The 14,768-nt window shown below is 41.6% G+C and overlaps 1 protein-coding gene across 1 annotated transcript in view; it reads left to right on the forward strand.

The window, feature by feature from the left end:
• Positions 1 to 14,768, forward strand: part of C1H12orf42 (chromosome 1 C12orf42 homolog) — a 237,713-nt gene that overhangs the window by 162,479 nt on the left and 60,466 nt on the right. The window lies entirely within an intron of this gene.

Consider the following 14,768-nt stretch of genomic DNA (forward strand, 5'->3'; position numbering starts at 1 on the left):
CTCTGCATTTATCCATAGTACACAAGTCCCATATTTGTGCATGGAAACCAGCTGAATGGCATACCTGCCTATTTGTCCATGTGCAATTACCCAGATATGGGCTCTGTACAATCAATGGATACATGCATACATTTTGCTTATGCAATTTAAACAGTCACATTAGAAATGCTTGGCCCGGAAAGATTGTTCGACATGCATTACTGATCAAGAGTCAGAATTAGGCTGAGTTAGGTTCCTAGGAGGTCAGGATCATAAGTACAGGTAAAATACCAGAGAAAGCCCTAGCCATTATTTACGTAATCATAGAGGTCATTGGCCTTAAAGTCACCATCATAGGTTCTGCAAAGCTCTTAGAAATTATTCCAGTGCTAGGAAGTCACCTTTTATTATTTTAATAAAGAGCTCAGGGTTGTTCTCTTCACACGTAGCAGTAGCTGAAAGTACGTGGCTTTGGATGCTCCCGGTATCGATTGTTCCAGTGACCAAGGGATGACACTTCTGCTTCAGCTATTTTTGGTTCTCCTGCTAAAATATCCAGCTCCACAATGTGGGAGTCAGCACAGATGCCAGGTCCTCAGCCAGCAACACTCCTTGGTTTGCTGCCATTTCCTGAAAAGAGGCTGAAATGTGCTGGCAAGTGTCTAAGTCACAACCCCCCGTGAAAAGAAAGTTGTCCAAACAATGCATAATGGGCTTAATCCCCACTTCCCTCATAATTGCCCTTTCAAGATAACAACAAAATTTCCAAAAGCAGCACAGGATACTACACAGCTCCTGGGAATGGACTGACAAGGTTAAAACAGCCATCAGCCCTAGCAAGTAAAAGTCTCTTGAGAGCACAAAGAGGAGGAACAAAACCCTCTTGTATGTTCATTCGTTAATGCCCTGACCCACCCACACACCTAGAACCTGGCTACAGCCAAATTGAAAGAAGTGTTCTTAACCAAACAGACCCCTGAAGTGATGTCATCATTAGCTAGACTCCCACTCTCAGAATGACAGTCAGAAGGTAATGCAGAGCTCAGCCTTGGACTGGTTTGGCACCATGCACAGAGACAATATCTTCTGGCTCAGTTTGGATACTAAAAGTAATTTGAACGGGGCCACAGCCAGGCCCATGTTCACACTTACTATGTTTAGGGGCAAGGTTAGTTTGATGCCATTGAATATACCCAGTTTTGTAATTGTTCCCTTTAACTTATTACATTACAATAGCACTGAGCAAAATGCTAAGGTGTGTTCTTAGGCTTGGTCTATATTTAAAGTTTAGATTGAATTAGCTACATTGCTTAGGGGTATGAACACTTTTGCACTTTGTGTGTCTTAGCTAGGTTGACCTAACCCCCCGGTGTAGATGTGGCTAAGTGGACAGAAAGAGTCAACCACTGACCTAGCTGGAGGAGTGGATTAACTACATGGCTGGGAAACCCCCCTTTGATCAATGAAAGAACTGCTTATGTTATGGTGCTGCACCAGACAGGACTGGTGTGTGGGTGGCCTGACCTAGGGGGTAATGTCAGGTGTGGGCTGAGAGTCCTGGGCCCAGCACCCAATGACCAGGAATTAGGCTGGGTTGGAAAGCCAGGAAAACAGACTCAAGAGATAAACTAGAGGGCAAGGATCAAGAGTTAGTTACCAGGAACCAGGCCAAGTCAGGCTCCCAGGAGGTCAGGATCATACATACAGGTAAATACCAGACAAGCAGTCTGTGGCAACGTGGAGCCCAGTTGTATGGACAACTTCCCAATTCCTCTTCTGGCTTAAATAGGGGCTGCAGCTCAATTAGGAGCCTTGGAACTCTCCCAATGAAAGCATAAGTTTGGGGATCCTGCTGGGCTTTATGGACCCCATCCCATCTGCTGAGTGAAGGACTGGGATGTGATGACTCCCAGGACTCCTGTGGACCCAGCTTCAGTACCCCTTAAGGCCTGACTTATAGCTGCTGTAGAGTAGAACATACCTTTAGTCTTTACTCCATTGTGCTCAGGCAAATTAACAACGTCTCCTTCAAAGTTTTGAATCCATGGGAAGTCGTGGTGCTCCACAATTTATAGAATGTATGTACGGGACCAAGTAACATTGTTTTATTGACTACTGTACAGTGCTACATTTTTTTTCTGGTAAAATATGTATATTCTGCTAAGCTGTGATATGCTCCCCTTGTTGGGTAAAGAATCCACCCCCTGTAAAATAATTGTAGGAACCTCTCACAGCACAAATAGCATCCCCTCAGCCTCTTTCACCATTCGTGTCTGCTGTCTGGAAACTTCGTGCTAGAAATGCCAACAAAGCAAATTATGTGCCATTATACAACCCCACTATGATCATTTCTGTAGAAAATGTGCCTTTAATAAGCACATTGTAAGAAAGTTCCCTTCTCTTTTGTATGTAGTATAATGAACCTTTAGACAGAATTTTAAAGAAAACCTAACAGTCACTAAGCTCCTATTTCTATGTTTATTTATCCAGCAATTTGCATTAAGCGACAAGTGTAATTAGACTTTTTTTGATAAATGCTAAGCAAACTGGGAGTAGCTTAAAAACATAATAGAGCACCTTGCAAGGATAGTGGTGGTATGGTGTGTGTGTGTGAACATATATATATATATATATATATATATATATATATATATATATATATATATGTTCCTTTATTTATGCAGGGACTGGCACATCAGGACAAAGGTCCTGCTAATCGTCTTCTGTCCTCAACTCCCAGGGCAGTCACTAGGGCTTACGTAGATGAGACTAGATTTAAAGGTTTCTTGCTAGATGATTTAATCTATTCTAAATTCAAATCAAGACACTGTCATTGTACTCTAGTTTATGCCTTACCCTGAGGGAGGGACAGGTATAATCTGACCTACTGAAATTGAGCTAAAGGTGTTAAACTGGGTTTAATATAACCACTCAGGGAGGTTTTCAGCTGAGTTCAGCAATGCTGAAAGAAAAGTTTCTTTTTTTCCTTAGTTTACACAAGATGCTCAACTGCTTACAGGAGGCACTAAACGCCATGCAGTTATGGAACTCCAGGCCTGGGAATCTAGGTCACCAAACCTTACATGGAAGAGATATGAAAAAAGAAGGGTTTCTACAGGTGTGTTAGCATCAAGAAGAAGGTTGTGGAAAGTGTAGGACCTTTACTAAGTGGGGAAGGCAACCTAGTGACAAATGAGGTGGGAAAAGCTGGAGTACTCGATGCTTTTTTGCCTCAGTCTTCACAGACAAATTCACCTTCCAGACAGCTGCACGGGGGAGCACAGTTTGGAGAGGAGCAGCCCTTAGTAAGGAAAGAACAGCTTACGGACTATTCAGAAAAGCAGGAAATGCACAAGTCCATGGGGCCAGATCTAATGCATCCAAGGGTGCTGAGAGAGTTGGTTGATGTGATGGCAGAGCCACTGGCCATTACCTCTGAAAACTCTTTGCAATCAGGAGGAGGTCCAGGACAATTGAAAAATGGCAAATGTAGTGCTCATCTTCAAAAAGGGGAAGAAGGAGGATCTGGGGAACTACAGCCTAACTTCAGTTCCTGGAAAAATCATGGAGCAGGTCCTCATGGAATCATTTTTGGAACACTTGGAAGTGGGGAAAATAATCAGGAACAGTCAACATGGATTCACCAAGGGCAAGTCCTGCTTGACCAACCTGATTGCCTCCTATGATGAGATAACTGGCTTTGTGGTTATGGGAAAGTGCTGGATGTGGTATTCCTTGACCTTAGCAAAGCTTTTGATATGGTCTCCCACAGTATTCCTGTCAGCAAGTTAAAGTATGGCCCGGAAGAATGGACTCTGAGGTGGCTAGCAAGCTGGCTAGATCATTGAGCTCAATGGGTAGTGATCAGCTGTCTAGTTGGCAGCCGGTATCAAGCAGAGTATTCCAGGGGGTCAGTTCTGGGGCCAGTTTTGTTCAATATCTTCATTAATGGTCTGGATAATGGGTTGGATTGCATCCTTAGTAAATTGGCAGATGACACTAAACTTGGGGGAAGAGTAGATATGCTAGAGGGTAGAGATAGGGTCCAAAGTGATCTAGACAAATTGGAGGATTGAACCAAAACAAATCTGATGAGGTTCAACAAGCACAAGTGCAGAGTCCTACACTTAGGAAGGAAAAAATCCCATGCACTGCTACAGGATGTGGACTGACTAGCTAAGCAGCAGTTCTGCAGAAATGGACCTGGGGATAACAATGGATAAGAAGCTGGATATGAGTCAACAGTGTGCCCTTGTAGCCAAGAAGGCTAATAGCATATTGGGCTGCATTAATAGGAGCATTGACAGAGATTGAGGGAAGTGATTATTCCCCTCTATTCGGCACTGGTGAGGCCACATCTGGAGTATCATATCCAATTTTAGGCTTCCCATTATAAAAGGGATGTGGACAATTTGGAGAGTCTAGTGGAGGGCAAAAAAGTGATTAGAGAGTTGGGACATATAACTTAAGAGGAAAGGCTGAAAGAATTAGTCTAATTCAGTCCTCAGAAGAGAAGAAAGGGGGAGGGGTTGATAGCAACCTTCAAATAATACCTGAAGTGGGGTTCTAAAGAGGATGGAGTCAGGCTATTCTCAGTGGTGGCAAGTGACAGAACGAGAAACAAAGGTCTCAAGTTGTGAAGGGGGAAGTCTAGGTTTGATATTAAGAAAAACTGTTTCACTAGGAGGGCAGTGAAGCACTGGAATTGGTTACCTAGGGAGGTGGTGGAATCTCCACCCTTAGAGGTGTTTAAGGCTAGGCTTGAGAAAGCCCTGGCTGGAATGATTTAATTGGGGCTGATCCTGATTTGTGCAGGTTGTTGCACTAGATGACCTCCTGAGATCTCTTTCAAACCTAATCATCTGTGATTCCATGAGAGAGAGAATGCCATCTTCTTAGAGGTCTTCTATATCTACATCATACAGCAGTTACAAGCTGTGAATTCATTAGCAGTACAGTTCCAATCCAGGAATTCAGGGAGGTCTCAAAGCAGGTGTTTTCACTCATCTGTAGGTTACATCAGTTTAAACATTTGGTTGATAATCCTCATTAGAAAGACTATCGGGGTACCCTCTGGTTAAGTTTTATCAACACTTATTGTTTGACATGACCTGTTTTAAAGTGATGTGCACAAATGTTAGGTGCTGGAAAGGGCTTCATGAATTGCAGTCAGTCACATTTTATGCATACAGAAAGAGTCACACTCTTTCTATGTTAGAATAAGGAGGGAAATTAGAAGGGAGAAAGTTTGTTCACACATCAGGCCTTTTTCACACTTCCGTAGCTAGCAGTTGGATGTTGCTTATTTTTGGAACAAACAAAATTCAGCAAACACCATCTGTTTATGATAAAGTGAGCAACAGGGACTAAGAACAAACACAAGAATGTTCATAAAATGTTTTTCTTCTTGGTTTGTTTAAAAAAACCCAAGCCTTATGATATTAAAAGATGGCAAGTTTTCTCTTGAAAAACAGAGGAACTCTTAAAATGTCAAACATTAGATTGTGCTTTATGAACTAAACTACCTAAGAAGATCCCCAAATGAAATGGAAAATGATGCCAATTCTTTCTGTAGAGCGTAGATGTGTATTTCTATTTATTTATTAATCCCCATTGTGTAAGACATTGCACGTGAGTTACAACAATAACTTCAGTGTGGGACACCTATTAGTTCTGCATGGTTACCTGCAGGTCTCACCCTTAAACAGAGAGTAAATCCCAGCCTGTGCAGAACTGAAGACAGTTCAGTTTGGGGCAGCACATTCACAGGTATCAACTCAGATATTGTCATTTAACCAGCCTCCTCTTTTCTCTCTGGGAGGGAGGGCGTATCTCATCCTAGCTCCAACCCCAGAGACTGGATGGTGCTGCCTCATTCTTCATAAACCAATGGCTAGAGCAGCTGTCTAATTAACCCTAGGTAAGGGGCTGGATGCATCCAGCTAGCATCCTGCTCTTTGAGTCTGCCTACAGTGCAGCTGGGAGTGACCTACCCAACATGTAGACAGACATGTACTAGCTCCACTCCACTTAAGTTACTGCACTGGACATAGCAGAGGTTCCAGAAGGGTTTATACTCATGCACCTAGCCTGAGCTGCCATCAATGGCTACACTGCTCTCTTTAGGGCATTAGCTAGAGGAGAGTTAGTGCATGTCTGGATAGCCATGCTGGGAAATGCACTCCTATCTGCAGTGTAGATATACTCGTAGAGAAGGGGTGGACAAAATACAGCACATAGGCTGGATCTGTCTGACATTTCTGTCCAGCTCACCATGATTCGTAGCAATTGAGGAAACTATTTAGCAGTAACCAGAGTCCTGGATCCTTTGACTCACCAAAGGAGCCCCCAGCTGTGTGGGCTGGGCGGTGTTGAAGGGTTACCCATCCCTTCCACCTGAGACTGTGTCCTTTCTGGGGTCCCAGAACCAACCCTCCTCCCCAGCCCAGGGGCCCAGCAAGTCTTCCTCCATGTTTTATGCCCATCAGAGATTTTCTTCTTCACACTGAATGAGTTTCATGTCTTCTTTTACACATAATTGTAATAATGAACCTAAGTTGTAAGTGCGACGAGGAGTCCTGTGGCACCTTATAGACTAACAGATTTATTGGAACATAAGCTTTCATGGGCAAAGACCCACTTTGTCAATTAAGATAAGCTTTGGGTAATCATTTACTCCATTAATTTTTAGTAAGTGTAATTACTTTTTTTTGTAAAGAACATAATGGGGTCTTTTTTATAATAGACGATGAGGTAATTGCAGTCTGTGACAACTTACCAAAATTCATGGGGTGGCCCCTCCTGCAAAAATTATTCCCCACCTTTGCCTTAAAGAAAGGGAGTTGGTAGCTCTCTCTGTAAAGCTAAGCTTTGTGTAAAGCCCTCCTCTCTCTAGTACCTAGGTCTTTCAGTCCCCTTGAGAAACAGGAGAAAAAGCCTGGGCAATGTGAGTGAAAGGAGATTTCAAAAGTTGGAGTGAAACACACAGAAAAATCCTCCCTTGTTTTCTACTCCCTCCAGAAAACTACATTCTTACTTCCTAGCCTAGAAGGAAAAACTCCAAGCATAGCCACAAAATGTTAACCTTCTCCCTCCTCCTATTCTGCCCTCTCCCTGGTGAATGAGTGGAGCAGGAGGTAGCAGGTCCATGTGTCTCATTAGAAAGAGTAAATTGTGTGTCAAAGTAAATGATACTTTGAAATCCAAGGTGGATTTCTCTCATCTGGATTTCATTAGTTTTTCTTTTTGACAGTTATTTGGCCGTGAACAAGCTTGAGGTACCGTTGACTCTTCTAGTAGCAGTGGCCAAAAACATGTTCCTATTACTTAGGCTAGTAAATGAGAGAGTGCCCACTTGTGTCTCAGATGCAGACCTGGCCACAGCAATCCATGCTGTGATCTAGGCTTTGTCATCTTCACTTGCAGAATGTACTAGATGACCCAATAGATCTTTTTCCGTATCAGTTGTCTGTGATCTATCATGTAAAAATGGAAGGATGGCCCAGAGGAAAAGGGAAAAAAGCTAATCTCCTAAATGTAAGAAAATGAGGCGGGGGGAAACCCTGGTAATCTCAACAGTACATGAGAATGTGATAAATGTAAATCATGTCTCTGTGCTCTTTTCCCTCACATTATCTCAATGATCAATTTGCTGGAGAGAAATTGCTTTGTGTTTTTTTTTAATGTGGTGGTTCTTCCGATGACCACCTGTGTCCTTTAAGCACTAATGTGTGTGGGCAGGGGAGGGTATTGGAATTGGGGAGGGTGAAGAAGCCATCAAGCGTTGAGACTGTAATCAGATAAAACTAGCTGTTTGGTAATAGGGTGTTAGCTTTGTCCAAGCTGCTGGCATCTTCAGTGGGCCAAAGCGCTCTCTTCATTTGTCACCCCAGCGCACCTTTTGTGCGAATAATTTCCCATTGGTATTATCCACAGCTTGGAGTCGATAGCAGACTAGCCTCTTCGCTTGTACCATTGTTTCCAGCAAGCTTGATACATCTGCAATAAATCCAGGAGGATTTGCAAGTGGACTGAAGAAGCATGAGTGATAGAATGAGCTGATAAGACTTGGATTCTACAGAAACAAAAGGCTTTCCATTTTGTTCTGACAAGTCAGTCACTGCCTTTGAATTGATTTGGTCTGATCAAGTTTAGGCCAGCTGTCTATGGTAGTTCAAGCAAGTAAAGAATTGTGCCCACAAGCTTTCTCTCATCCTTTACTAAGCTTTCATATCAGTGCTAGGGATGAAAATATCTTCCAGGAGTTTACTTACTTGTTTGTTTTGATAGAGCAAGATCTTTGAAGCACTCAGAGGTCTTGTCTAGTGATGCTTTTCAGATAAGACTTTAAAAATTATTTAATGACTTACACCCTTGAATTGAGCATCTTAACAATTTGGAAGGAAACAAGCTAACAAAACCAGGTGTGCTTGGTGCTGGGGAGCTGTGATGTACTCTGAAAAATGAAGGCATTTATTATTTAGATCATAGTAATTTTCTGTAAATTCTTATTTTCATGTTTTGATTCTCTGGGAAAGGATGAATCAGAAGCAGCATCTGTTTTTCAGCATTGTCTGGTTCACGTACTGCAGTATGGTACAGTGTAAGGAGATAATTGGAGTGGTTAGGTAAAAACTCTCAGTGGGAAGAAGATTCAAGTTTATCTAACATTTGACAAAAATGAAGATTAAATGTGGTATGGTGGAAATGAGGTATGTAAAAAAACACAGTTTAAATGAATGGTCTGGAGCGTCAGCGTAGGCAGAAAGGAAACGTACCATAGACACAGTTGCCAATTATTCTATTAGCACTGTTGACAGTGTGGGAGTATTTTGATGTCCTTCAGAACTCTGACATAGATCTCCCAGAGGACAGCCAGGTTAAAGCACAATAAAGAATAGCTGAGGATTTTCAGCTCTACCACCACCTTCTTGTCTGATTTTGGAAGAGTTACTTAATCTCTCTATACCCTAGCTCCCCTTCTGTAAAACAGCGATAGTGTATAATTTAGAGGGATATTGTGACAGAGTTTAGAATTGCTCTGGCAAATAGACACCAGGTGTTTGAAGTTGATGATCATGGAACAATAGGAGGCAAATGTGTATATATATAATAAAGGAAGCTTTCACCAAACTTTGTGAAGAAATGCTGGGATTGGGGGAAGAAACACCGCAGTTAATGGTTGGTTGAGACTACATGGCAGAAAATAGACATAAATTAAGCTGAAACGAAAGCAATCAAGAACAATAAAACAGAAACAGTGGCTTCAGGAATAATATGCCACAAAGTACAATGAGGTCAAAATAGCACCAGGAAAGACAAACAAGACTTTAAAGACAAAATGGCAACAGATATATAGATCACTGCAACACAAATGATATGCAGATACCGTATAACATCATTAGATCATTGTCAGAAGAACAAACATCAACCAACCAGTCTGAGATAATGAGGACAAAGACATCAGAACAATTAAATATATGGAGGTGGTTATTTAATCAAGTAACTGAATGTTAAGCCACTAGTTATCAGTAAAGTAAAGTTGGAGAGGGCAGTCAATAGGTTAACAAGTGGTAAGGTACCAGGTTAACATCCCAACAGAGGGCCTTAAGACAGATTTGAAGAATACAGTGGATGTTTTGATCTTGCAAAAGATACGGAAAGAAGAAAAAAATCCAAACAGTGGGAAAAGGATCATATATAATGGAGCTGCCAAAAGAAAGAAGACTTCATTCAGTGCAAAATCCGTAGGGGCATTCAATTGCTCTCCATCCCAATTAAAATACTTACATGTATTATCTTAGACTGACTAAAGAAAGCAGTAGATTGAAGAGGATGGCAAGATCAGGCAGTGTGCAGACAGGAGAAATCATGCATACATAATTAATATCCATATGTATCATTTTAGAACTGTTTGCTCGACTGGCAGTCACTGCTTCAAAAAGCTTTTGGAGCTATCCACAGTAGATAGAACAATGTCATGGAAGTTGCTTTGACACTGTGGAATCCCCCAGTAATTGGTGACTCTTATTCAGAGCTTTTATGAAAATGTGACATGCCAAATGATTCATAACAGCAAATTGACTAAACCAATCATAGTAACTGTCAGCATCACACAAGGATGCCTTACATCTCCCATAACCTTCTTACCAGTAAATGATTGGTAATGGGAAGGATTACCAGGGGTATACAATGGATTTTCACTCAGAGGCTAGAAGATCTCAATTTTGCAGATGACATCAGCCTGCTGTTCAAGACCCAGAGAGATATACAAGCTAAAACAAATGATCTCCAGACCTATGCACAGTTAATAGGGCTGAAAATCAACACTGAGCAAATGAAAATTATGAGACTCAACATACAGCAAGAAACTCCAATAAGACTTTCTGGGATTGACACAGAAGAGGTCTGACACTTCATATATCTTGGCAACATCATAAGCAAAACAGGAGAAAAGATGAAGACATGAAAGCCAGAATTGCACAAGCCCATACCTTCATAACCCCAAAACTAGGAATGTAATAGTGTAGTTGATTAACCGATTAACCGATATTGGTTAATGCTATAGACTACATGCATTCACCTTGCCAGTAAATTTTTTAGCAGGCTGGCCAGCAGCATGGCTCAGTTCCAGCTTGCGCTGGGTCTGGGACCTACCCCTGCTGCAGCTTTGCATTTAAAGTGCATTAGAAGCTGGGCAGGCAGGCAGCCTGGCTCAGTCCCGGCTTGTGCCAGGTCTGGGAACTACCCCCACTGCGGCTCTGCATTTAAAATACATTAGGAGCCAGGCAGGCAGGCAGACCACCTCAGTTCTGGCTCGCACCAGGTCCAGGAGCTCAGACCCACCCTGGAAAGGGGCTACTGCCACCCTGTGCTGCTGCCTTTGTATCAGAGGCAGCAGCACGATGACAGGAAGTCGGTCTGCAAGGGGAGCTGGTTTTTAAACTGGATCCCCTCATGGACCAGCTCCCACCTGGCACCCCGGGCTGCTGCCTCTGATATGGAGCCAGCAGTGCAGAGTGGCAGGGAGGTCCTCAGGAGTGGGACCAGATCACACTGGCTTCTGGCTCCGCCCCTGGGACTATAGAATAGTTGAGTAACCATTAAGAAATCATTAGGTTAATCGACTATTCAATTAACTGATACTTAACATCCCTACCTAAAACCAATCTGGAGAAACAAAACCTTGCCCCAAGCACTAAACTTTGACTGAGGATACATCTACATTGCAACACTATTTCGAAATAACTAGCGCTATTCCGAAATAACTTAGTCCACATCTACACAGCAGGCAGTTATTTCAAAATAGTATCAAAATGCTGTCGAGCTAGAGGGCTTCCTACTTGGACTCCTGTAACCCTCATTGTACGAGGAATAAGGGAAGCTGGAAGAAGAATGCTCTATTTCGAAATAAGTGCTGTGTAGATGCTCCCTATTTTGAAAAAAACATTTCAAAATAAGATATGCACAGTGGCATAGCGAGAGTGTTATGTGCCCAGGTGGGGTGGGGTGGCAGCAACTCCTGAGCCAGGGACACTGGGCTCCCGGGCAAGCCTTTGCAGTGCCAGCTCCCGGACCCAGGCCCTGCCTTGGCGGCTTGTCTGCAGGGAGCAAGTGGCCTGGCAGCTAAATTGGCGCCCTCTAGCATGGCACCTGTGGCAACTGTCCCCCCCTGCCCTGCTCAGTACAACACTGGATATGCAATTGACATAGCTGAATTTGCGTAGCTCATTTCCAGTTAAGCCCTGCAGCGTAGACACACCCTAAGTAACTTCCTTATAAAGCTATATTACTATATGGTGCTGAAACTTGGAAACTTCCCAAGACATTAACATCTATACTCAGTTTTTATAAACAGCTGCCTTAGACAAATCCTTAACATCAAATGGCCAGAATAAATGTCAATTAAAGAACTTCAGAGCAGAATGAAACAGAAACGGCGAGGACAGGATATCCTGGGATGAAAATAGAGATGGCTACAACACACAGAGAAAAATACTGAACAAGGCTGGTGTTGGATTGGAATCCCCAGGTTTGCAATTTGGAAACAGTAAGAATTGAAAACTATTAAAATGACATTGGAGGAAGCTAAAACTTAAACAAGAGACTGCCAAGTATGGAAGGGAGTTATGAATGCACTGTTGTTTGTTTGGGATGAGTTGAGTACATGAATCAGTATCAATGAAGCTGATGCTAAAGGAATAAGAAGTGGGAAACTGGAACATCCTCAAAAGTGGTTGCCAATGGGCAATCATCATCGACTGTGGGGGAGGGGTATATTTCCAGTGGGGTTCTGCAGGGAATAGTACTAGCCCCAATGTTTTTCAATATTTTTCTCAATGATATGGAAGTTAATGTAAATTCTCTGCTGATAAAGTTTGTGAATGACACAAAGATTGACAACTATGGGCATGTCTACATTACATTCCTCTTTCAAGAGAGGAATGCAAATGCAGACAAATGAAATTGCAAATGAAGTGCGGATTTGAATTTCCCACGCTTCATTTGGATAATCGTGTCCGGGCGCTATTTCGAAATACTCTATTTCAAAAAAAGAAATGCTGTGTAGACACGGTTATTTTGAAAGAAAACCCTTTTTTCTTAATAACCCTTAAACTTCATTTTATAAGGAGTAAAGGTTATTTTGAAAGAAGGGGTTTCTTTCAAAATAACCACATTTACACAGGGTTTCTTTTTTCAAAATAGGATATTTCAAAATAGCGCCTGGATGTGATTATGCTAACAGGAAATTCAAATCCACGCTTCATTTGCAATTTTGTTCGTCTGCATTTGCATTCCTCTCTTGAAAGAGGAATGCAATGTAGACATACTCCATAAGAATAAGACACCCATACTGAGTGATTTATGCCAATTGGTCCCATTTAAAGGAAATCTGTTTTACACAGTGAAAAGCAAGGGCATACATTTAAGAACAAAGAGTGCAGGCCATACCTACACAATGGGGTTATGTATCCTGGAAAGCAGTGACTTTGAAAAGGATGTAAGATCCATAGTTCACTGAATGAATAGATGAGATTAGTGAGTAGAAGAAGGGAAGAGATTTTTACCTGTAGTTACCTGTAGACCAATAGTATGTCCAGTTCTGGTGTCCACATTTGTAAGATAATGTTGAAAAATGTGAGTGCAGAAAAGAGCCACAAAAATTGTTCTAGAAATGAAGAAAATACCTTACCATGACATAAAACTCAGACTATTTAGTTTATATTAAAAAAAGATAGAGGTGACTGAATTATAGTATATAAGTAGCTCACAGGGAGAAAATCTTGGGTTCTAAAAAGTAATTTAATCTAGGAAAGAAAGGCATAATAAGAACCAATGAGTGGAAGCTAAAGCCAGAAAAATTCCAACTACAAATAAGGCACACATTTTTAGTAATCTGAGTGATTAACGACTGGAACAAACTATCAAGGGAAGTGTTGGATTCTCCATCTCTTGAAGTCATCAGACCAAGACTGGGCTCCTTTCTACAGAATATATCTGTATCCAAACATAAGTTATTGTGCTCAATATAGGAGTAACTTTATTAAATTCTATGGCCTGTACTGTGCAGGAAGTCAGACTGTGTGAACTGACAGTCCCCTTCCAGTCATAAAATCTTTTAATCTAATTAAATAAGTTCTCCTGATCTGCTTCTGTCAGTGAGGTACTACTGTCGGAGAGTAAATTTAGAAACATTTGTTATGAAATGAATATTTGAATAACGTGGCTTGAAGTTAAACAGTAATATTCTGAAATACCTGATGAGAGAAAAATTCAAGTCTCTAAAAGTAAACTTGATAAATTTCTTATATAAAATGGAGTGTTATATATTTGGGAATCACCAGATGGCGCCAATACAGATAGCTCTACAAATTCTATTTAAAAGAGGGCAGGATTTTCTAAAGCCCTCAGATTGACTTTACGAACAGGGCTGGGCCAATGCTGAGCATGCATGGAAATCCCACCCTAAAAGTATAGGTAGTTAGATCTTGGAGAAATGCTAATTTTTTGTGGTGATGCATTTCTTTTTTAGAAGCTGAGTATGTCACTAGTATTGTTCGTTATTCTCTCCGGCTGGAATCTTTTTTAGGAGGAAAGCAACTGCCGACAGGATAGATACACGACAAGCAAACTCTTCACGTTTTCAAAACATGAGAGTTTTTTCATTGTATCTTTAGTAATGTAATTTTGTTTGGAATGCAGATACACATGCAGCCACAATGGCTCTACCAGCAACTGTCAAGTTATGATGATATCTTTATTTTCACAAAAATCTCCTTTTTGTTTTGTTGTGGAAATCAATAAGACTTTTTCTTCTTTCGTGGAGATTTGGTTCATCTGGTGTGTGAAGGATGAGTGACTGTGACACTGAGACAAGGGATGTAAAATCCTGTTTAAAATGTTAACCGATTAAATTATATGTGGTGGCAGTGTAGTCCCAGAGGGCCTTGAGCAGTCTTCTGCCTATGGCTGGGCGGGGTGCGAGTTAACCAGTTACCCCAGTAAGCATGCCAGTAAGACAATGCTTACTGGGTAACCAGTTAACTGATAAACCCTTTACATTTCTAATTGAGGACACATCTACACAGCAGGGCTGAAGCCAAAATAAGCTACGCAACTTGAGCTATGTCAATTGGGTAGGTTAAGTCGAAATCGCTTATTTTGTCTTTTGGTGCTGTCTACACAGCAGGAAGTCTGAGAAAGAGCACTCTTCCTCTGACCTCCCTTACTCTTCATAAAATTAGGGTTACAGGAGTCAGAGTAAGAAGTCTTCCAGCTTGACATTATTT

Source organism: Pelodiscus sinensis, chromosome 1 (assembly GCF_049634645.1).
Source record: "Pelodiscus sinensis isolate JC-2024 chromosome 1, ASM4963464v1, whole genome shotgun sequence".
NCBI lineage: Eukaryota > Metazoa > Chordata > Testudines > Trionychidae > Pelodiscus > Pelodiscus sinensis.